General features: G+C 40.3%; 1 protein-coding gene across 2 annotated transcripts in view; it reads right to left on the bottom strand.

The window, feature by feature from the left end:
* hs3st5 (heparan sulfate-glucosamine 3-sulfotransferase 5) overlaps positions 1-24,101 on the bottom strand; it is a 64,298-nt gene extending 40,197 nt beyond the window's left edge. Inside the window, exon 1 of one of the 2 annotated variants that reach the window (XM_004083915.4) lies at positions 23,481-24,101. The gene's annotated coding sequence lies outside the window, so the exon portion shown is untranslated. Of the gene's footprint in view, positions 1-21,146; positions 21,586-23,480 lie in introns of those variants that run through there. The other variant, XM_020714460.2, reaches the window with a different exon arrangement.
* Between the last annotated feature and the right edge of the window lie 554 nt (positions 24,102-24,655).

Raw genomic sequence — 24,655 nt, 5'->3', positions numbered from 1 at the left:
GTAGCATGTTCTAATGTAAACTGGAAGGTAATCATAAAGTGATCAGAAATGATGGGGTTAAGAGGAAGGACACTCAGCTGGCTGATCTCTATACCATGGGTTAGAACAAGGTCCAGGGTGTGCTTATGACAGTGAGTGGGTTCATTCACACTTTGGGTGAAACCAACATCATCTAATAAAGCTGCAAAAGCCTTTCCTAGGCAGTCACTGGGGTCATCAACGTGAATATTAAAATCCCCTAATATTATAGTTTGATCAGAATCTGAAATAGTAGTCTGTAGGAAGCCGGAAAACTCAGTTAAAAATTCTGAATACGGGCCGGGGTGGGGTGGGGGGGATAAATAAATATGAATAAAAAACAGGTTTTTGAGTTTTCCTGTTTGGGTGATTTACAGACAATATGATGCTTTCAAATGAATTATAAGCATTTTTAACTTTAGGGCTGAGAAGTAAGCTAGACTGTGATATTACTGCCAAACCACCTCCTTTACCTGAAATCCTGGATTTCTGATAGTTAGCATAAGTGGGGGGGGGTTGCTTCATTCAATCTAACATAGTCATCCTGATGGAGCCAAGTTTCTGTTAAGGCTAAAAGACTAAGGTTTTTATCAGTAATTAACTCGTTGACTAAGAGGGACTTGGAGGAAATGGATCGAATGTTTAATAAACCGCATTTAATTACATCATAATTCTGCTTGTGAGAACTGCTGTCTGTCACTTTAAGGTTTCTATGACGCGCTCCTTTCATTTGTCTTTCAGCACATAAGCTAAAGCTCGGACCTGCTCGACTTCCCCTGCATGGGTTTTGCACCGGCACTAACCCTAAGGGAGGCTCAGAGGAGCGTTTTCCACTGCTGCTCTGCGCCCGGGTCTCGTCTCTGAATTGTCAGGTTAACAGACTAAGGCTAGCAGAAATGTTTCTAGAAAGAAGAGCGGCACCGTCCCGGGTGGGATTGACACCATTTCCCTGCATGAGACCGGGCTTCCCCCAAAACGCGCTCCAGTTATCCACAAAACCAACGCCGTTTTCTGGGCACCATCTAGAAAGCCAGCGGTTAAATGATGAAAAGCGGCTGTACATTTCATCACTGACTAAGTTCGGCAGGGGACCAGAGAAAATTACAGTGTCGGACATCGTCTTAGCCAGTTTACACACCGAAGCTACGTTTAACTTAAGAACCTCTGATTGTCTCCGTCGGGCATCATTACCGCCTGCATGAATCACGACTCGATGGAACCTGGACTTACTCTGAGCTAACATCCTAAAAATCCATGGGAGAGGGAGTAGATCTCAATTCACCTTAATCCTGTTTCTTAAATGTTGTTATTACTTCTTCTCAAATTTAACATAAAATAATCCAGACTTTATTAGAGAAGTGTTTCAGTTAGAAAAATGACTTGAACTAAACTCTGGGATGTTTGGCTGTAAATAAACACAAACCTTGAAGGAGAACTAAACTGTTGACCTCTGATTTCATCAAGAAGATGGAAAAACTGTTTGATGTATGTTCATTGAGGTTTAAGACGTTTAGCAGGGACGACTCATTGTATGCTGAGACTCTGTCGCTTTTTACCTAATGGATCATGGGAGATGTAGTGTGAAAACTGCCACAACTGGCAAAAAGACTCTCTTCTCTGAGCTTCACTGTTTTGTTCACTTGTTCCACAGTCTGAAAGCAGATCCCGTGGAAAGCTACACCGCTAAATACGAGCTTTAGCTGGTATTTTTGTTGGAACTGAGCGACTTTATGAGCAGAATCAGAACAAGGAAGTGAAGACTTTAATCACTACTGATTGGTCACACTGATGACATATGATTAAGACTCCAAGAATGATTGGTGGAGACAGTTAAAGGGGCGAGACTTTTCCAAAAAAACAGAGCTGAAGCTGTGGCTAAATCGCGGTGCCGACATTCTTATTAAAATGTCTTTAATAGAATAAAATAAACACAAAGAAAAACATATTTTATGATCTTTCATATTCCTAACTACTCTGTGTTTCAACAGTAACTTTTTGGATGAACACAGTGCTGATATCCTGGAGATGCTAAATGTTTTTAAAACAGCGAAAATGGGTAATCTCCCACACATCTGACCATCTGGACCATCGGATAACTGTTTAGACCTGATTTGCAGCAGTCAGACTCAGAAGAAATCAGGAAGATCCAAGCTCCAACGGACTCACTGCTTAAAAGGTTCTGTGGAAGAACTCTTAAAAGAAGCACTGACTACATTATGGAACGATTGGAAAAAGTTTCAACATTCAGAAGCGGCTGCTCAAACATTGACAGAAACAGAAATGTATTCTATCCGCAAAAACAAACAGAAATGATGCTTAATTCAGCAACGGCCTGAGGCAAGCAGGTAATGGCTGCTGCAGATCCACACCATGACAGCATAACAGCAGAAGTTAGCAGAGTCATAGGTGGGTTCATTATGTGGACCGTGAAGGTGTCATCATCATTAACCCTTGTGCTATCTTAGGCACTCTGACATTGGGAGTTGGGTCATGTAGACCCACTAGACAGTGCTCTGAACCTTTTTTCTTCAATGATTTGTGATCTTCACTGGTGTCCATGGATTACATGAAATCTTTCCACCTTTATCCACCTTTGTCATGGTAGGGAGAACACGTCAATGGCCATAGGATAGCACAAGGGTTAAGTCAGGCCAATGGAGTGGAAAATGATCAGTCCAGTGGGGCTGTAGCTCCTCCCTGTGCAGAGCTAAACCAATCAAAACAAAGAAAACCAGCTTTTACAGAGATGAATCCCATAGTTAGTGACCATCATTTAGTCATTTTCTTATACACTATAATTACCACTGTGGAGCAGATTTGATTTCATACCACAGAATAGCTGGACATCAGTCTTTAATGAGCAAAAGTATTCAAAAGTCCGAGCTGGTTAAGGATCAGTGAGCTGAGCAGCTTCCTCATGATGACAGATAGTTTTTTAATTCTAAAATCTAATACTTGATTTGTAACTCATACAAAACATTTTGTGTATAACTGTGTACTGCAATTGTGTATTCCCATGTACAATTGAATATCAAATACGTACAAATACAAAATACAATTTATGGAAGCACAACTTGAAATTACAGCAGCAGAAAACTAAGAAGGATTTCAAAATGGCTCCTATGCATACACATTTTTAAATAGTACGCACTAATCACCTGACACAAAGAGAAAAACCACATTTACACACAGATCAGAGTTAAACGTCCACGAGGGGTCTCACAACCCCTTTCACATCTTCAGACTTCTGGGTAAATGACTCATTTAAATGCTGCTAGAATACTGGGTCATCTGAGTGTTCTTATCAGCCGATTTGAACGTAAAATGCGAAGAATTTCTAGAAAAATTTGAGATTTTTTCCACTTTCTTAAACATATCCAGCCTGATAATTAAGATTTATATATTTTTTTAACTTTAAATATGCGTTTAAGAGCATTCATCCCTTTTTTTCTCCAAGTTTTCTACAACTAATCTATCTCTCTAGCCCTGACAGGTGCTGTCAGGGGTCCATACTGGAGGTGCTCCAGTATGGACCCCTCCTGAGCTCTGGTCCCCAGTCACGGTGATGGCAGACAGCACCAACTCCTTCTTCACACCGAGAGTGAAGAGAGTCAATCAGGTCCATGCAGAGACAGCATTATTTATTGGGGCAAATCTGTTTAAGATTGTGGAAAAGAACGTCACATCTTTACTACATATTCTTCACCATTTAAGTTCAAAGTGGCTGATAAGAAAACTAATGAACCAGCATTATCCTCAGGGCCGCAGAGACTTTTCATGTTTTTAAAGGAAGGCCCAAGACCTACCTTTTTAATTTAGCTTTTAGTTGAAATTTAGGAATTTGTTTGATATTTTAATTATTTATGTTCTCTTTTTACTTAAATTTGGTATATTTTTGGATTCATATTCCCTGATATAGATCTGTATTTTAAGGTTTATTTATTTATGTTTTAATTCTTATTTGTTTGATTCCTTTTAGATTTTAGTTGCAACTCCAGTGTTTTTCTCAGAGGTGACTGACTCTTCTTAGTGGGTCACTGCAATGTAACCTCCCAGGTCTGGCTCGTTGCTTAGATCTAGGGGGTCCTGTATGTTCTGTGAACTTGAGTGGGGGGTCACTGATGAGGAGATGTCCCCAAAATATCAATTCCCCACTCCCCCAAAGCCAGATTTCTACATAGTCAGTCATTTTGTGCTTTAACATGGTGGTGTGTGTGTGTGTGGGGGGGGGCATTGTATGGGTTTTGATACAGAATATCTGTTTGATGTTTTGTCTTTTCAGTGAACCTGGAATTTAGTTTAAAATTATATTCTGTTTTTTTTATGTAAAGCACTTTGACTAACACAAGTTGGAAAAGTACTATACAAATAAAGTTTGACTTGATTTGATTTGAGTACTGTCGGGACATGTTACCTGGAGCTGACCTTGTTTATATATTATATTTTAATAATTGAATATCCAATTACAAGGTTTACAATCTTGGAACCTCAAACATACTAAATATATATAAATTATGGGAGCTAACCTAAATAACATTTCTTAACTGTCAGAATGTTGACCACAAAGACGAAGTGATGTAATATTTGGGAATGCAGGGTCTGATTGGGTAGCCGTTACAGATTGGGTAGCGACAGAGGGTAAAGACTGTCTCTCACCTCCACATGGCAGCCGAGGATGAACGACTCCCATAATGACCCCTGAGTGTGGCTTTAAAAGGACTTCCAGTCTATGTGACCCAGAACCACAAGGTCCATGTTTCAGTCACTTAGTTGTCATCATTACTAAGTAAAACTCTCCGCTTTCAAGGAGCTCATAACAATCACCAGTTTATTTCAAAAACTGGTAATGAATGAGAGTCACTAACTACATTTCCATTGACTATGAAATTGCACGAATTGGATTTACGATAACAAATGTGACTAATGGAAAATGTGACAATGAATAATCACCAGCATTTATTGAAATACAAGTTTGTGTACTTGGAGGAAGTGGTATTTGAGGAGTGTCTAATTGACATAATTTGCAAAACTGCAATGGAAACACTATTTTCTATTTCAATGAGTCATGTGACCAACAACCAGATGGCGATGCACTTCTTGGTGGGAAATAGCTGCTTTGGGCGCTGCACCACAAGAGGTGCCACAGCATCACACAGCTCATCAAAAGTTGAGCTTGTCAGAACTGTTGGATCAACAGCTCCTCTTGAATTTCGCCAACCACCATTTCCCAAAATGGCTTCATCCTTAGCCACACACTGATTGCAGTTCCACTGCCGAACACTGGCACCAACCTTCCACCATAGGCAAGGTGATGAGCGCTAGTGCCGTGGCCAAAATGTGAACGTAAGTATTGTTCACATTAGTCGCCACATTTCTGAATGACTCATCGCCTCAGTTGGTTTGTGTTTATTCCCATAATTACAAATGAATGGAAACAGTGAAATTGCAAAAATGTGGTCTTCTAACATTTCTAGAATTTTGATAAAATGTTGCATGTTTGTGTGATGGAAATACAGCTACTGTTAGGGTGGTGTGTGCAGGGGAGAAGGGGAAGAAACCCCGGCAGAGGAGAGTTGCAGTAGTTCAGCTGGGTTTCGAGCAGCTGCTGCAGATGTCATGTGATGCACTTCACAAAGCCAGCTTCACACAGAAAGAAGACACATTGTCTCCAGGTGCTGCTGTAAACGTTCTCCCACGAGAGAGAAAAGAGAAACACACAGTTTCCTTTCTGTACAGCATATCGTCTTCCTGCCCCCCCCCCCTTAAGGTCAGCAGCCCTGAGACAGGGCTCTGGCAGAAAAGGCTGCAGATGAAAACATCTAGGTTACATCCCAGGAGATGTTCTGTACCCACTTTAAACACATTTCCGCTTCATTCTTTTCTGTGACAAAAATCTTGATGTATCAAGTGCTTCAGGGGAAAAAGAACTCCTCCTGTGGGGGGCAAAAAACATTTTCCACCTGTTTCTCTTCTCTGACAGGTTGCACGGCTTGTTATTGAATATTTTCTTAATACAGATTGTTTTACAGAAGTGTGGCAAACATGTCAGTCATGGTGGGGGCGGATGAAGGCAAACAGCTTCCCTCTCCTCATATCTGAACTTTTCGTGAGATGTGACTAGATTTTTTTAAAAGACAATCTTATTTATTTTAAGTATTCCCTCGCCCCTCTTTAAAAAGGACCCCAACAGACTTTTAAATCCATAATAACACAGAAAAGATCCAAATCTTCTTTCCATGTCAAGAGTCAGGCAGCATTTATTCTCTTTCAATGTGTTCTACAATGAAAATAAAATTACCTAATTATCCCTAGACTAATAGTGCAATACACTTGTTTAAAGTGTAATTACTTTTACATTATTTTCATAATGAGTCTGCGTACAACTTAACATTAGCCTTTTAACTATTTCCTGATGCACTTGCCACATGAATGCACAACAATTGTTTGCTCAATTTTTAGTGTGAGCCTCCAAGACACACCTTAAGATGTGCTGGCCACTCCTCTCTATGACCCTATCTACGGCCCAGACAAGCCAAAAACCGTACTGGTCAACCCTGGTGCGAGTGCATGTGACCATACTTTCATTACTATATATGATCTTGTCACAAAGCTTTTCCTGTCTTTTCAATTTGATGACGAGGCAGTGCCATTAATAAACTCTGCTTTTAATTCTCTGTTTTGATTCTCTCATCTTTGTCGATCAGCTAAACTTTCCAGATCCCCCTCCTTAGCCGCTTTATGCAGTCCCCCCTCTTGTCATCTCTAGGCTTGATTATTGCAGTGATCTTCTGACATGCCCCCTATCCTGTCCAATCAACCTTTTCAGATTATCTAAAATTCTGCTGCATGAAGACTGTTCAGATCTCTGCCTGCAGCTGCCCATGTCAGCTTCAAAGCTGTGACACTCAGAGAGGTCAGGTTGACTACAGCTTCCTATGGAAACTTCTTGCAGATTCATAACCTGCAGTTCATTGTGCTCTGCAAGTTAACTATGAGTCTCTGAACCATGCAGCAAAAAGATTCCAGCTAAACTGACTCTCTGATCCACATGATGTTGTGAACTATCCAGTTCCACATGGAGAACACTCACTTCCAAGAAAAAGAAGCTCTAAAAACTCATCCTGGCAGAAAGCATGCGATGGATGCTGTATTGCTGTTTTGAAAACGACACTCCAACGTTAACACCCCGGTCTGAAACTCCAGTAAGATAAAGACATGAGTGCAGATGAAAGTGGGCTTTTTCCTTATCATGTGAACATTTCACAGTGTTTCTGATGGGTAAAACACTCAAAGCTTGACAATTGCCTTGTTTAGTATACAGCAGATACTGTAAGGCTGTTGTGCTGAAGTCCTCTGCATTAGATTTTTATCAAAGATCATCCATCCATTTTGTGGTTCACAGGGCTGCCAGAGCCTAACCTGGCTGCTGTAGGGCAGAGGCAGAGTACACACAGGACACCAGTCTGAGGCAGGGCCACAAAGTCACACATCAATCTGTAACCAATCAATCAATGCCTTTATGAAGCTGAGTGCCCCGAGAAAACTCACACATGCCCGAAGACAACACGAGATTTGAAGCAGGACCTTCCCCCTGTGAGGCAAAAGTGCAAACTACTACAAAATTATTCTCCTGTCATCTCCAGGAGCATTAGACAAACCTGTTTTTGGTAGTAAAGGGTTTTCATAATTAATTCCTGGCACCAACCTGCTCCCCAAATTGCATCTACTCAAACCTTAATTACAGGAGTCTGCCAGTGCGAGAGAGCGGGGTGCTAAAACAAGGCTGCAGGTCACTACATTTAATCAAGTGACTCACCATGAACACTTGGCTCCAGCTTTCTGTCCAGATGATGTGAACAGAAGACTTGAAAGCTGGAGACCGAACACTCAGTCAGAAGAGACAAGAGCATCACTCAGACAGGAGGAAGCTTTAGGTGGAACCCCTAAGACACTGGAAGGTGTTTCAGATAAGTTTCAGCTAAATCTATTAAGCTGGATTTTCCTAACAGTTAGATTTTCCGAACAGACCACTCACATTTGACTCACTACTGAAAGTTTCTTCCACAGTTTAGCTGCATCAACAGTTTTTCTCATCAAATGATTAACCAACAGCCACAGATCTGAAGCCACAACAGGAAAAATACATTTTGTCTTTAAGTGATCATTTAAATAAGAATTTCAAGTAAAAAGACGAGTATTAGCTTGTTTTAAAGTTAGTAAAGTAAACAGCAGTGATGTCAACGGGTGAATGCTTGATTCTGTTTGGCTGCGGGGTGTTGATTAAGTAAGGGATAATGACCTTCAAAGTGTGCATTATCAGAATTGGACACACTTCACGTTCATGCTTCCACGGCGTGCGTTCATTTCGGATAATGCACACTTTGAACGCCATTATCCTTTACATAAAAAATCGTCGACACTAATTTGGTATTGTCCACACATTTTACTTTTTATTTTCATTTTAAATAATTATAATAGCCACAAGCCACAAAGTCATTGGCAACTCTAAATTGAGAGCCTGCGACCGGACTTAAAAACGTACGTAGCGATGCACGATCATGGGCTTTCCAGACGCAGAAGCCCGAAATTCTGGTCTGCGCCATTGACTGGGAGGAGCCAGTGCACACCAGAGATGGCTGCAACACTTTCACAGAACATTATCAATGTGTTACTGAAAGGAATGAGACCTCTGTCAATGGTTGAAAAGGATGGATATAAAGACATGAATGGGGGGCTGCACCCTGGCTACCACCTAAGTCACTTTTAAAAACTAATGGAGGAAAAATGATTGTAGAATATTTTACTGTTCATCAATTGCAAAATAAAACACGTGTTTAAAAACTGTTTGTTTACTATTCCTATAGGAAGGCTAGACAATGATTTAGTGCAGTGATTAGGAACCATTTAGCTTGCAAACCAATTATGTGTTTTTTGTGCTAGCATATCGCTTTCCTGGGACCTTAAACTTTTTATGTTTTTTAAGTTGAAATAGAAATTCATGAACAGTAAATGTAAAATTTTAAATTTTGTGAATGCACCTTACACAGAGCATTAGCAGTTTCATTCAAGACGCGAACCTCCACGGACTGAATATCAGCACTATTATTTTTTGTAAAAAATATCTGCTGATCATATTACCTAAATCAAAATCATTGACTAATCTACTAATCGAACACGGTCGGTCCCCACAAACTCGCCCACAAACTATTCTCCCTTGGAATACATCCCATCATCTGTGACTGGCTCCTGGACTTTCTTACTGGCAGGCCTCAGTCTGTAAGAATAGGGAACAGGACTTCAGCCAGCATCATCTCTAACATTGGCACACCACAGGGCTGTGTTCCCAGCCCCATCCTCTATACACCCTGTTCACCCACGACTGTGTGGCCGCTCATGAGGACAACATCATCCTGAAGGTTGCTGATGACACCGCTGTGATAGGACGCATCACTGGCGGGGGCGAAGCAGCCTACAGGAGGGAGGTGGCCAGTCTGGTGACATGGTGTGAGGACAACAACCTCACCCTCAACACAGACAAGACAAAGGAGATGATAGTGGACATGAGGAAGGAGAGAAGGAAACCTCATCAGCCGCTTCTTATCCAGGGTCTGGAAGTGGAGAGGGTGAGCAGCTTCAAATATCTCGGGGTCAGCCTCAGCCAGGACCTCACCTGGACACTCAACACCTCAAAGCTGGTGAAGAAAGCTCATCAGCGGCTGTACTTCCTGAGGAGGCTGAGGAAGTTCGGCATGTTCCTCAGCAACTTCTACAGCTGGGTTGTTGAGTCCATCCTGACCAGCTGCATCACAGTGTAGTACGGCAGCTCTACCGCCATGGTCCGCAAACGCCAGCAGAGAGTGGGGAAGACTGCGTCTTAGATCACCAGGACTCCTCTTCCCTCGCTGCAGAGCATCTACAAACGCAGGGTCTGCAGGAGAGCTGCCTCCATCATTAAGGACCCCACCCACCCGCAACGAGGTCTGTTCACTCTCCTCCTCTCGGGACGGAGGTACAGGAGTGTGAAGTGCAGGAGCACCAGACTCAGGAACTGTTTCTTTCCCTCTGCCATCAGACTCCTTAACAGCAAACAGGAGTCTGAAACAACAAACTGCACCTTTGCTCATCCTTCTGTTCGCTACTGTTATTATCACTTTTTGCACATTTGCACTTTTAGAACTGCCACTCGACATCTTGTGTTTTTGTGTGTATGATGTGTCTGAATTGTTTCAGTTTCCTCTATACTTTTTGGCATTCGGAGCAGACAGCAAAGAAAGAATTTCATTGTGCAGGGAAACCCGTTTCTTTACTGTGCACATGATAATAAACCCTTTGAATCTTGAAAAACAGCGTAAAATTGATAGTTTTAAATGTAAGTTAAACTTATGAAGAAAATTGCAATGATTGCCAAACATGCCTAAAGCTTGGAGTGATCATTCTTAAACATAAATTTTGTAATTATGTTTTTGAAATATTTGGACAGGTGTTTTTCACAGTTTAGTATTTTATTACATACTTAAGTGTATGTATTTTGTTGATCGAAAGACGTATTAAAATGATTTAAAAAATCTAAAACATACTTCCTTAAACACATTGACACCTTAATATTTAGAGTTACAACAACAAAAAATGAGATGAGAAAGCTTGTCAAAGAATTGTATTCGAAAGTGTAATCCAGTAGCCAAATAAGTACACAATATCTGAAAAATGCAATGTCATGAAAAAAAAACATACTTTATTAAGACTGCATTTAAATAGATGGAATGTGGGCAACAAAAACGTATCACTAAATAACTGCTTAAAAAGTCTCCCCAGCTATAAGCTAAATATTTAAATCAAACCAACTTATCAAGGCATTTGTGTTGCAGCCGGAATTTGACCAAAAATAAACTACAATGCAAAATTCAAAATGTTTGGGAGGATATATAGTTTAAGATTATTATAAAACATAAAATGAACAATTTAAGTCAAACAAATATGGATTAAATGTCAATCCTGTTCAGAAAATTACCGTAAAGCGAAAAGATACATTTAAATTTATAGATTATTTTATTTGGAAAAATCTCTGTATTCCACAAATAAAATAACATTACTATAGAAACTAATACCAAAAACACATATTTGAAAGTAAAAGAAAGAAACAAAGTTACAAAATTCCTAAAAAAAACAAGCATTTTTTAACCTGAAGTCAATGTGGGGTGGCCATAGAGGTAGAGTGGTCAACCTCTATAAGTGTCCTTGGGCAAGACACTGAACCCCTCTTTGCTCCTGATGGTTACAGGTCGGCGCCTCTGTTCGACATCAGAGTGAATGTGCGTGTGAATGTGACAGTGACTGTAAAGCACATGGCGTTTACTATTTCTACAATGATCAAATCTTTTTTTATTTATGCTATACGAAATAAACAACAGCAACTTTCTTTCCTCAAAGTCCTGAACAAGTCATGATGCATTTAAAGTACTAAAACCCCTAGATGAATGTAAACTTTAAGAGAAAGCTGAGTAAAAAACAGTAGTAAAGTAATTTTGTTTGTCAGAGTTCTACAGCAGCTTGTAGAAGCTTATTTATCTGTGCATGCTGTGGACCTCTGGGCTGGCTTCCAGTAAATCATTGCTCTGCCTAATAGACACTTTTGCAGCATTCTAAAGCTGTCAAAGAACTCCTTTAACAGTGAAATTTGTAACTTAGACAAAGTCAAGAAACTGCCAAAGCAAACATCTGCAGAACTTTCTTGAAGGACTCTGAACTAGGGCTGCACGATATGAGGATATCTCCCAGTTTGCAACATAGTAATCAATAGTGCGATGACGATATAACTTGCGATACATGAACAAATAGAAAAACAAGCAAAAACATCATTTCCATTTCACTGCAACAGTTTGGAAATGATATTCCAAATGACAACAGGAGACGAACATCTAACATAAAAGAGCTCCATCCGATTGGTCAACAACATGAAGGCGTTCATTTGATTGGTCAAATACATAAAGGGATTTATTTGATTTGTTAAATACTTCAAGGTGCTATAAGATTGCTATAGTTTGTTTCAATGTTACCATTTATTGCATTTCTTGCAGAGCTTGTGCAGGCCAACTCTGAACCATACCGTTCATCGTACTGATCCTCGCAGACAATCCATTTACTGCTTTACCGGCTATACTGGTCGCTACGGTAACTGACAGCACCTCCCCATAAAAGCTCCTATCGATCACAGCAGAGAGATAGAGAAAATGAAGTGTCATGAAATGATCCCTGGCTCCATAAAGACAAAGGAACTGGCAGCAGAACGGCTGCTGTGCTCAGACAAAAAGTTTGGTCCGAGTTTCAAACTTATTTTCATGCAGACTTTTGGCATAAACTACCTGCTCTCACCTTTCAAAATGTCTTTTCTGCAAAACTTCATGAACCTTACTCGGACTTTGCTGGAGGCCTCACTTTTCCAAAACAGTAGTTTACTGCTAAAAATATAATTCCCAATGATTTTTGAATATAATGTAGCAGTGATATGTTTTGGGTGTCAACAAAGCGGAGTGATAACTCATTTTTATGGCTCTGGAAGCATCAGCGGCACGACTAATGCTGAGAGAGTATCGAGCCGTGATGCAACAGCCTCAGTGTCTGTCTGCAGCCTGCTGAAGCCCACATCCATTAGCTTTTCTGTCAACACAGTGGGCTGTGGGGGAGAGCTTTCTGCTGTGGCATTACAGATGTGTGACATTAAGTCCTGTCTGTAACAGTGATGAAATCCATTGAAGGTCTCAAATCTGACGCTTTCGCCTTGATGGAATGCAGAGTTGACATCAATCACTGAGGCCTGTCTCTGTAGGACAGCTCATTTGGTTTGCTTTACTTTATAGTGAGCCGGTTTTAATGCAGCCAGGAAGTTTTCCCCAACAGCTGCAGCTCCCTGAATACAGAGAGCAGAGCATAGGAGAGCTTAGAGTCTGTGTTGCATCAACATGGAATGTTTTTAATGTTGGATTTTTTAAGGTGTCAGAACATTCACTCTCTGGGCTTCACAAACAAATGAAGAGGAGTGTTTGTGATGAGGAGTATGTCTGCTTTTCTGCCTCCTTTGGACACTGCAGACAGAACTTCACCTCATCCTGGGTCCAGTCCTCTCCACCAGAACATTTCTGCTCTGAAACAAGATCTGGAAAAGGTAAGTCCAGATGTTTATGGACTTCTGCTTCTTTTGGACAGATGTAAAAAGAATTTAGTTTTCTCCTTTCATTGTTTGTCTTTAAGCAGATGTTCTACAGAAGGTTAGAGGAACTTAAGACCCATTTCAGGAGATGTGAACATGTGACTGAAGGAACTGATGAACAAGGAAGTGGAAATCTCCTTAACAGGATCTTCCCTGAAGAGGTTAGGAAGCAGCATGAAGTCAGGCAGCTGGGGACCAACAAACTCAGAGGTGCTCCACTTCGGTCCAACATCTTCAGATCCAACATGGATCCATTAGAGTGGTTCTGAAAAGTGGAGCTACAGGAGCAGGAAAAAGCTTCTTATTGCAGAAGTTCACTCTGGACTGGGGTTGGGAGTTAGCCCACACTGGCCCGCTGCCTCTCAACATGAGCAACTCCAGAATAGAGAAAAAGGAAAAATAATGAGAGTAAGTTCAACCCACCTGGAGGGAGTAAGTTTCAGAGCCCAGGCCATGCGTAGAGTTGAGCCTGGTACCTCTCAACCTCACGCATGAGCTCAGGCTGCCCCCTCCCAGAGAGAAGTTCCCAAATCCACAATCTATGAGTGTGTGGGCCGCTTCAATTCTGTAAAAACAAACTTGTTATACAATAGTTTTTTGAGTGTTGTTTACATTTTTATATATTGTGTTTGTTGAAGGTATGTTGTTTCTCTCAATGTTCTGTGAGCGTGTTTAGTGAGTGTAGTAAAGGTAGTTTTAAGCATTTTTACTCTTCTAATGTAATTTATTTAAAAATTGTGTGTAGTTATAATAGTCGTGTTGTGTTGTTTCAGTAGTTAGAACAGCTGTGTACATAATTTAATATTTTTTTAGTTAGATAGTTTAGCTCATTCATTCATCTTCATCTGTTTGTTCCCTTTTGGGGTCACTGGGCTGCTGGAGCCTATCCTGGCCACTTATTGGTGAAGGCAGGAGACACCCTGGACAAGTTGCCAGTCTGTCGCAGGGTCACAATCACACACACCCATTCACACTTAAGGACTATTTAGAGTTGCCATGCATGCACGGGGGGGACACACAAACTCCACACAGAAAGGTCCCCCATTGATGTTCTGGTTCAAGTCCAGCCAGGACTTGAACTGGGGGCCTTCTTGCTGTGAGGCAAAAGTGCTAACCACTGTGCCACCGTGCAGCCCAAATAGTTTAGCTGTTTGTAGATCTATTAGTTATTTGTTTGTTTGTTAGATAGTTTTTACGTTTTTTTGAGGGGAGCCAGTTTAGCTCGTGCTGGTTTGCAGCGCCTTACGTCCATGAAACCAGGGTTCGAATCCAGGCTGCTCCCTGTTCCCTTCTGTGCTTCTGTGCACTAACCTTCTCTAACCTCTAACCTTCTGTAGAACATGAGAGGGTTGCGTCAGGAAGGGCATCTGGCGTAAAACATTGCCAAGTTAACCATGCAGCTCATCCTCGAAGGGGAGGTTGTTTCACTGTGGCAACCCCTGATGGGACAAGCCAAAGGAGGAAGAAGATCCCTGATTAAATGAAAATAATTAAAAAAATAAATAAAGATTATGCCAAAACAGATTTAGTTCTGACTACAATAATCCTATTTCAAATAAACATGCAATAAATTTAATTAATATGTAAACTAAAAAATAAATAACCAATTTTTTTATCGATAAGATTTATGATAAAAAACATTAATAATATACATTAATGAAGAATAATTCTTATTTATAGGAAATCCTGTATTTAAAAAAAGTTAAATTAATCCTGATTATTACAATAGAAATATAAACTGTACTGTCTAAGCCAAGGGGCGGGGTGGGGGTGGGGGGGCAAACTTTTTGACTTGTGGGCCATAGGGTTCTAAAATTCATCAGAAGGCCCGGACCAGGAGCAGATGTGTGGAGTGAGAACGAAATAATCTGGATCAAATCTGGATGAAAACATTTGGATTGAAAGTTATATTTTGAAACAGAACATTTCAGAGTTTTTAGGTTACAGAGAGGCCAGGAAAGAAACCCAGGAGCAGGAAGAACATGACAAAAATCCTCAATTTAGCAAGGTATAATTCCACAAAGCACAGAACCAAAACACTAGAAAGCTTTGAAGACGCTCAGGCACAGAACACAGAAAAGCAGCTCCTTATAAAGGAGCTTCATTAGCAATAGATTGCAGCTGTGACTCTCCAGGGGAGGAGAGGAGCTCCAGGAGTCACAGGCTGCCAGACTAAACAACAAAAGAAACATTTCCTATAAAACTTTTGTTCTCATTTTAGAGCCAGTTGCACCAATGGCTTGATGTTCCTCCTGTAAAACTTGGAGAAATGCTGCGTTCATATTTTGTTTGAATGATTGGAAGAATGAGAAACAACAAATCTTCCAACACCACATGGATGCAAGAACAGGTACCCAAACCTTTTCTTGTGAGGCCACAATAATTCTTTCTTTAAAACGTTAAACTCCTTTTATCTTTCTTTTATCATGAAGCCCTTTAGGGAGTTGTAAAGTGCTATATGAATAAAGTTTCATTCCCTCATGATCCTTTTAATAAAATAACCCTATTTATGAAATAAAAAAAATGACCAAATAACTCTCTTTGGGATTTTCAAATACAAAAAGTCAGGAAAAAAATACTGATACATTAAAAAAACAACAAAACAATAAATAGTGGATCCTCTCCCGTCATAGTCCCGTCCCATGGTCCAGCTCCTACACACTACAAACCACTTTCAGGACACAGAACAAAGTGCGCTGTTTGAAAAAAAGAAAAAAGCAGCATAATCGCTCTGAAAGAATGAACGAAACCACGAAAGTTGAGCTGCTTCTGCTGTTCTATTTGAGAGGGATTTGAGAGGGTTTCAGGTCGGGGCACCGACTCCAGAACAGTGGAATAAAATGTCACGTTCTATGCAGGTCTTGATCGTGTGGCCAGATCAAATAAAAAACATGGGTCTCTGATATTGTTCAGTGGGACGGACCAAACATGGAGGCGTGCCAGATCCGGCCCGCGGGCCGTAGTTTGCCCACCCCTGATCTATTACAATAATGATAATTTCAACAGAAATATAAACTACGATATTAATAACAAAAGTAATATTAACCATGAATGTTAAAATAATATACTCCATATTATAAATAATAAATCTGTTATTCGTGAATAATACAATAGAAATACAGACTATTATATCATTTCCCAATTTTATTATTAATTATAATTAATATAATAAGAATATAAACTATATAATTATTACCAATTTCTTCTCCACATTCGGCCCATCACCTGGGGGAGCGGTGAGCTGCAGACGAGCCGCGCTCGGGAGGCGTTAAGGGTCTTGGGACCAAAAAATATATAAACTGTAATTGTCAAAGGCAAAACATTTAGACTCATTGAAAGCCACTTTGGGGAAAATGTTGCCAAAAGGGCTTCTGTGTGCCAGCAACAACAACCACCAGCGGGGCTGTTGACCTACAGGCTGGACATACGTGAACACGTGGGTGAAGTCAAATGGATAAAGTGATTTCTGTCTGAAATCATGGAAAACATGGAAGTGGAAGATCTCCCCGAGATTGACTACCTGTTTTTTTCACACATTTGTTTATTTCAAGTCATTATGAATTGTGTAAAAATGAATTGTGAAATTATTTGATAAAAAATCTACACATAGAATGCTGAGTGTCAAGTTAAAATGAGAAATTATTCACATATTATATTTCTAAAAAGGGTGAGAACTAGAACACAAAGACTGTACGTCTTGATAGTTACGATATGCTCACCATTTGTTGCACAGTTAATGTTATCTTGGTGCTGTGAGGGGCTGTAAGCTAGTGGGAGAGAGTGTAAACGATCCCTTTTATTATTCTAGGATGCAGGACTCTGTGAACAACCAGCATGCTTAGCAATGACCTTTAGTGCAATGACCTTCCCTCTCTGTAAAAGATGTTGATGACTGTCTTCTGGGCATCTGTTGAGTCAGCAGGTTGGATCTTTTTTTTACATTAATGTAATTTTCGGAAACACTGAATTTGAGTTTTCAGAACCTCCAAGCTATAATCATCAAGATTTTGAATATTTCAATCCATGTGCAACGATTCCATGGAAAACGTGTATCAATTCTTATATTGACCAATACATTTTTTTTTCAAAACTACACTTTTCATAATGTTTAGATATGTCTATAATATAAAACAATTAAAATGAGAACATGTTAGATCAATGTGTTCAATCAATATGTTTTTGTTTTTGGTGTGAACTTCATTAGTTATTTCTGTATTTTGAAAAAAAAAATTGTAATGTTTTTTTACAGTTTACATGTTTTGCAGACCGCATGTTTTTTACACTTTTGCAGCTGTATTTATTTATTTTTTAATATTTATTTGTTTATTTAATAAGAATCTCAATTTTGATAATAATTTTTCATAATAATTTTAGTAGTATTTTTAATTATTTAATATAAATGTCATTTGTGATGTCCTTTATTGTTGTTATATTATATAGATTATTTCTGAATGTCGTGTTGCTGCCACAGATAAATGAAATTTCCCCATTGTGGGATTAATAAAGTTATCTATCTATCTATCTATCTATCTATCTATCTATCTATCTATCTATCTATCTATCTATCTATCTATCTATCTATCTATCTATCTATCTATCTATCTATCTATCTATCTATCTATCTATCTATCTATCTATCTATCTATCTATCTATCTATCTATCTATCTATCTATCTATCTATCTATCTATCTATCTATCTATCTATCTATCTAATATAATCATCCTGAGTATTGCTTTCTCTCATTTAATGCTAAGTATTTATCTACGCAGCTACAGATGCCAAATATAATACTAACAAGGTCACTTAAAAAGTTGACTTTATAAGGTTTTCTAAAAAAATATAATTTCATTATTTATTCATTAATTCCCAACTATTTTAATTGAGAAATTGGATTAATTAAAAAAAAACATGACGTAAAGTATTCCTATACGTGTGTGACTGTGTCAAAATTTCATCAAGCAAATCAGGGGAATGGAGGCCATATGGCAAATGGATGAGGGCTGAGCCATTGTTTTGGAGGGCTCCACAACACTGTCCTTCAGGAACTACACAACAAAAACTGCCACAAATCACGACAGCAGTTGATAATACTCAGAAGGAAGTGATGCCGATGAATAATGATTACGGTCACCTTCGTCGTTTGTCGTCAGCAGAGGAACATTTCTTGGACCAAAGTGTCAGGATGGAGGGCTGACAAATTTGCACGGATTTGGTCCTTTTATCACCATCCTCCTCCTCCCCATCACCCTCTGGAAGTGCTGCCAAGCCAGAAATTAATCTATGTTACAGCAACCCAACACGTCTTTGTAAATTGGAGCTAGCAGGTTGACCGCAGTGAACGCTGAGTGATGACACTGTGGGTCTGACTCCGCGGAGGCTGAAGCCGTCAGCAAACAAGGTCAAGTTGGTGGGCCTTTGCCTGAATGTTAGAGACAATCAAATCTTGTCTCTGCAGAGATGACTGAGTGAAATACGTAAGTCTGAACACACTGCACTGAAGCAGAGACCAGATGAATTGATTTCCTCTCTTTTGATTAGTTCAGACTTTTACTGGACCTGGCAGCATTCCACCTGTCAGACAGGAGGAGCTGCATGTGTTCCTCCTGGAGGTCAAGCAGAAGGCTACAGCCCATCGCACAGCCCCTTGTCAAGATAAATGTGTGCCAAAGTGACCTCTGGCCATGAAATAGGACCTCCAGAAAACACAACTTCTGTTAACCCTGGATGAGTTCACTGTCAGAGACATGATGCTCATCCTCAGAGCAGAGCAGCAAACAAACAAAATCCTACAGAGGTCAGCATCAGGCAGGCTCAGGTCTCTACACAAAGTTCAATGAAAAACCAAAAAATGAAGTTCTCCAAGGGGGTGCAGCTAATCAAACTGATATATGTAAACATTCATGAATAGAATATGAAAAAAATAACTGAAGAAATCCGATCTGTTAGGAAACAGTCAACATTTACCAGCAGGTTTTCACAAATATAACAATGTTGTTTTTGCTCGTGGGCCGTTGTATCTATCTGACATCATTCTAGATATGAGCCCTCGCAGACCCTGAGGTCCTCTGGTACAGGCCTTTTGGTTTTTCCAAAAGTTAGGACTGGTGCTTACAGCAAGGCTTCATTCCGTTTCTGTGACGCTTGCCTGTGGAAAAGCCTCCCAGAGAGACTCTAAGGCTGCATTCAGACTGAAAAAATCCTTTGTTCCGGATCAAGTCATGAACGTTGCATTTGGTCTGGCATCAGGCAGACCACTCTGTTATGGACCAAAGCTGGTAAACAAAACCACGTGACCAAAGATCTCTTTAGTCATTGGCCAGGAACTCTGAAGGCGAGTCCAAATAACAAGAGAAAGACGGACGTGCTGCACTTCACAATTCTTATGGGGACAGTTAACTTCTTAAAACTTTATATTTCCATGGCCAGTTTTGAACGTGGAGAACAACACTTTTACTTGTTACTTTGGAACGGCGGTTCATGCTGCAAGGCTGTAACTGGCTAGGAGACGTGCCGTGTGAGCTTTAACTCAGAGGATGCTGGCTACTGCAGTGATGAGGAGACGTCAGGTATGAAGGTACGCTGATAAGTGTTCATGACATATAGATTATGGGAAACAGGGAGACGTGATGTGTGTCACCTTCAAAGTTGTTTAAATCAGCCTCCATTCATTTGACCACATTCCAGTGAATGTAAAGAGAATTCTGTTAAGAAACTACAAGGTAGCTTTTAGGGTGACATCACAGCAGCAGCACACTTAACGAGACACAGAAAAGCATGTTTGAAGTGTTTCCAGCTGGGTTAAAATAAACATTTTAATGTTTCTGTTTGATAACTTGACAATCGTTGCTTTACATTTGTTTGTGGCTCATTGCTTCCTTCATTTCTTCTCTGTTAACGTCGGCTACGGTGGCCGTTTTGGTTCAGTTGTTCCGCTCCGAGGACGGATTAGATTCAGACTGAGGAACCTCAGAGGGAACTGAAGCTCAGTCCGATTGGAAACGAACCAAGTCCACCTCCAGAGATGGGTCAGAGAGCGGTTCCTGGTCCCGGACCAGGGTCACTAGGGTGTATTCAGATTAAAAATTTGTTCCGGATTATCAGGGAAAAGAACTCTGTTTTGCTTAAAGCTGAACCAAACGTGTCCAGTCTGAATGAAGCCTCAGACTGTTCATTAAAGGAAACCTCAAGACCTACCTTTTTAATCTGGATTATATCTGAAAAAAGTGAAGAATATGTAGTTTTGATATTTAAATTATATGATTTTACTTCTATTTTTACTTATTTAAATTGATCTTTTTTTTAATTTACTTTTAGTGTTCAATTAAAAATGAAGCCACATTTCTATTTTGTATTTAATCTGTCTGATTTAATGCTTTTTGTGTGTGTGTGGGGGGGGGGGGTGGTATGATGTGTGTGTTATGTATATATATATTTTATATATTTATTTTTTCTTTTTATGTCTTGCTTTTGCTTTTAAGAATTGGAAAATGTTTTTATGTGATGCACTTTGTGCTACTTTAGTTGACAAAGTGCTTTACAAATGAAGTGTGATTTGATTTGACTGTCTGCTGCCTGTTTCTGCAAAACTAAGTCTATGTGGTGTTCTTAAAAAGATCATAATTCATAAAATACATAATAGGACTTTTATGTAATTGTGAAAACCGGTGTAGTTTACAAAGCAGTGGAAACATTTATACAGATGTGGGAGAACACACATAAGACCACAACCAATTCATAATGCAGCAACTTATATTAGAGCACACTTTTTTATCTACCAGTTAAAAGCTCACCTTTAATGAAAACTGTTGCTTTCATTTGAATCAATATAAGGAGAGACAAAGAAGATCTATTGTTGCATCTTCAAAGGCTCCAGCCCTCGAAGAACAGAATGAAGAACAGCATAAACTGGAGGTCAAACAAACCTTTGACCTCCAGTTCTTTGGGTGCGTCGACACAGGGAGTACAGGCCAGAAGAAAGGCTGGAAACCAAACTATCCTTCAGAAGAGCAAAGGGAGTGACGGCTGTGGAAACACCGAGAATATGTAACGATCAAACTGAAAGTTTCAGCATGTTGGGAAATTTCAGTTCATTATGATAAAAATGATTACATTTGACTTTTGCATGTGTTTCAGATGGATTCATGCTTGGATCTGATTTTGACTTTTGTTTTAAAACTCCTTACACATGTAAGAATATGACCAACTAAATGAACATATTGATCTAATCTACAATGCAACTGTTATTCAAGAAAAACCACAAGGTGCATAAATTCTGGATTACAGGTTAGATTCTCTGTGTTCTGCTTTGGGGACAGCTGAGATTGAACAAGAAACTTTTGGAAAATGGACACATGCGACACATCTTTGGATCTATTTTCAAAGCCTTCCCAGTGATTTTTTTATTATAATTATGTCACTTTTAGGCACAAACAAAAAACTTATTAGGAATTTACCTGTGAGTTGTGGGTGGAAGCGTTGGCGTGGAGCAACCCCACCCCCACTTCCTGACACCCATCTGTTCGGACTGTACCCCACTAGCTTACAGCCCTTCCCAACACTAAGCTAACATTACTGGTGCAGCAAAAATGGTGAACAATTTCAGAGCTGTCCAGCCGTGCAGTTTAGATCCAGAGGTCAGACGAGGAAAACAGAGACTTGATGGATCTATTTGTCTGACAGTGGATGATCAGAATGGAGCAGAGCAGGGAGCTTGTGGCCCCTCCCAGCAGATTTTCTACATCACAATTCAAATCATTTTTCAGCACAAAAAATTGCAAATTTATCGTTATCGCAGTTTCCAGCTGTGCAATATCCATATCACAAAAGTCGGCAAAAATCGCAATAAATGTATCCTTAAATGTGCTTAAACAATCTTATGGCAACTTGAACTACTTAATGAATTGAATAAATCCCTTTACGCTTTGGACCAATCAGATTGAGCCCTCCACGATGTTGACCAATCATATGGAGCTTTTATGTTAGATGTTGCTCTCCTATTTAGACGAGGGTCATTTGGAGAATAATTTAAAGTATTTTGACTCTTAAATTAAACTTTTGCAGTGAAATGGAAATGTTTTTATTGTTTTTGCTATTTGTTCATTTATCGCAAGTTATATCGTCATCGCAATATTGACCACTAATATCGCATATCGTGAGTTTTCCTCAAATCGTGCAGCCCTAATTTGAATTAAGAAATTCACAGAAAGGCCATTTTAATATTAACTTCCTTCATGTGTGTCCACCCCTATCAGAAAAATGTCACAAGAACAAGTCTTTAATTGGCAAAACTAATTGATCTGACTGACCCACTATACATCTACATGCTATTTGAAACACCGTCATTATATTTGGAAACAGAATGACATCTGACATGTTCACTGTTAGTAACAAGCGTGTTGATATTAATCGGCAGACAAGTTCAGATAAGGAGATCACTCACTCATAATTTCCTCAGTGCGGTCATTCAGAAAGCATGAAAAACCTCTGGAGACCCCTTTAAGAAGTGCTCAGGTAGGTTGTGCACCACTTTCATATCCACTTGTGCTTTTTGCCACAGCCTCTCACACAATGTTTCCACAACTACAAGTAGGGTCGGACAAGGTCAGACTAACAAACAGCTTTGCTCGGCTGAAGGTGATCCTGTGGTGTTCAAATAAAGCAGACACAGCTCTTCTGCACAGAGGCGTGCCTCTCCTGAAAGCTGCATTTTGGGAATGTTTGTCAGAGGACGGCTATGACAGACTTTGCAGAGCAGGTGAACGTTCATAGATTTCCCTTTCTGTGAAGAACCAAAGCATGACTGGCCTCTCTGTCATCTCATCTGGATTCTCACAGAGCTGGAGGAGCAGGGCGACCAACCAAAGCCCTATTAGAAAGTTAATGCAGAGTAATGATGACTGGCTGTCAAAGTGAAGCAGCCCCTGAGAGAGAGAGAGAGAGAGAGAGAGAGAGATAGAGAGAGAGAGAGAGAGTTGCATCTCTGAGGAACAAAACACAAAGACTGAGTAAAGCTGAGCTGACAGACCTGGCTCATGATGCCAGCTCCTCATCTGGACCACAGCAGCACTTCTGCAGCAACAGCACTCTACACGAACAGAACCATGAAGTTCTGGCACATGTCAGGTGAAGCGGGGAAAAAACGCGCTTTTCTTAGTTTCTGGCTGTTGGGACATCAACTCAAAAGTGGAATGAGGTCATTTAAAGAACACAAAGGTGTGAGAAGTCCCTGCAGAATGAAAGCCCGACTTCCGCCATACCTGAGCGGCATCCCTGCCGCAGCGCGGCGGCTCCTGTTCCAGCAGCTGCGCCGGGACGCAGCGGAGCTCCGGGCGCGCAGCCACAGGCAGGCGTGGGGCTGTTCCGATTCGGATGTTCAGTTCGGAACGTCCAAGACAACGTAAGCAGGAAGAGTGGGTCCAGTTGCTCCGCCTCTCAAGGTTATGGACTGGAATGGTTCAGTCACTCCTTCTGGAACAGCAGCACCGCTGCCGGGAAGCTGCAGGTCCACGGATGGACGGACGGATGAATGGATGGATGAAGGGGGCGTGTTCTTCTTCAGGGGGAAGTAGGAGGAGGGAGGGTCGACACACGAAGATGCAAAGTGAGAAAGGAAAATGAAGAAGTTTGGAAAATTATCATCAGCTTATCTAACATGTAAAAAATAGAGCCACGTTTTTCTTGAGGCGTCACGTCATTTTTCCCCACAACCAAAATGACTGCTGCACACACGAGAGATCAAATAAAGATTTGAATCATCAGATCTGTAGGAGAAGGCATTGATAACATGGCAGGATTGGCTGTGTGGTGAAGAACATGTCTACATCTGGAAGACATCACTTTAACAGTCGGATGATATTCATTTTGCTCGGTGGCCACTGGGCGGCAGTGTTTTGGAGTGCATGTAAAAAGGCTCAAAACACCTTTTTGTGGAGCTCCAAAAAATCCAATCAAATCAAACTTTATTTAGAAAATAGCGCTTCTCATACATTGCGCAGCTAGAAGCGCTTTAACATTAAAAACAAAAAACACAAAAGATTTCAGTAAAAACCCAACCCACCCTTTACCCTTCCTCCCCTCCGTAAAAACACACTTTGTTTTAAAACATGCTTGTGTTTCAAACCTGCATTATAAAATAAAAATAATTTACAATTTTATTTGTTATTGATACTTTTTTTGTGCTAGAAACAGTTTTTTCAAAAAAGTACAGCACTGTTTGAAAGCATGCATCACTGTGCTGTGATTGCACTGATGGCGCTCCTCCTGCTGCAGGAGGGGAGCATCTCCACGGTCAGCACTGCCCCCCTCATTGTCAGCAGCTGCCACCGACACACTAACTAATGCCGAGGAAAGAAGATCAGACCACTTTTCCATGACTTGTCACACTTATCACAATTATATTACAGTCAAAGTGTTTCTTACCACCCTGCAACCG

The sequence above is a fragment of the Oryzias latipes genome, chromosome 24, assembly GCF_002234675.1.
Source record: "Oryzias latipes chromosome 24, ASM223467v1".
Lineage (NCBI taxonomy): Eukaryota > Metazoa > Chordata > Actinopteri > Beloniformes > Adrianichthyidae > Oryzias > Oryzias latipes.
This window is presented reverse-complemented; position numbering and strand designations above follow the sequence as displayed.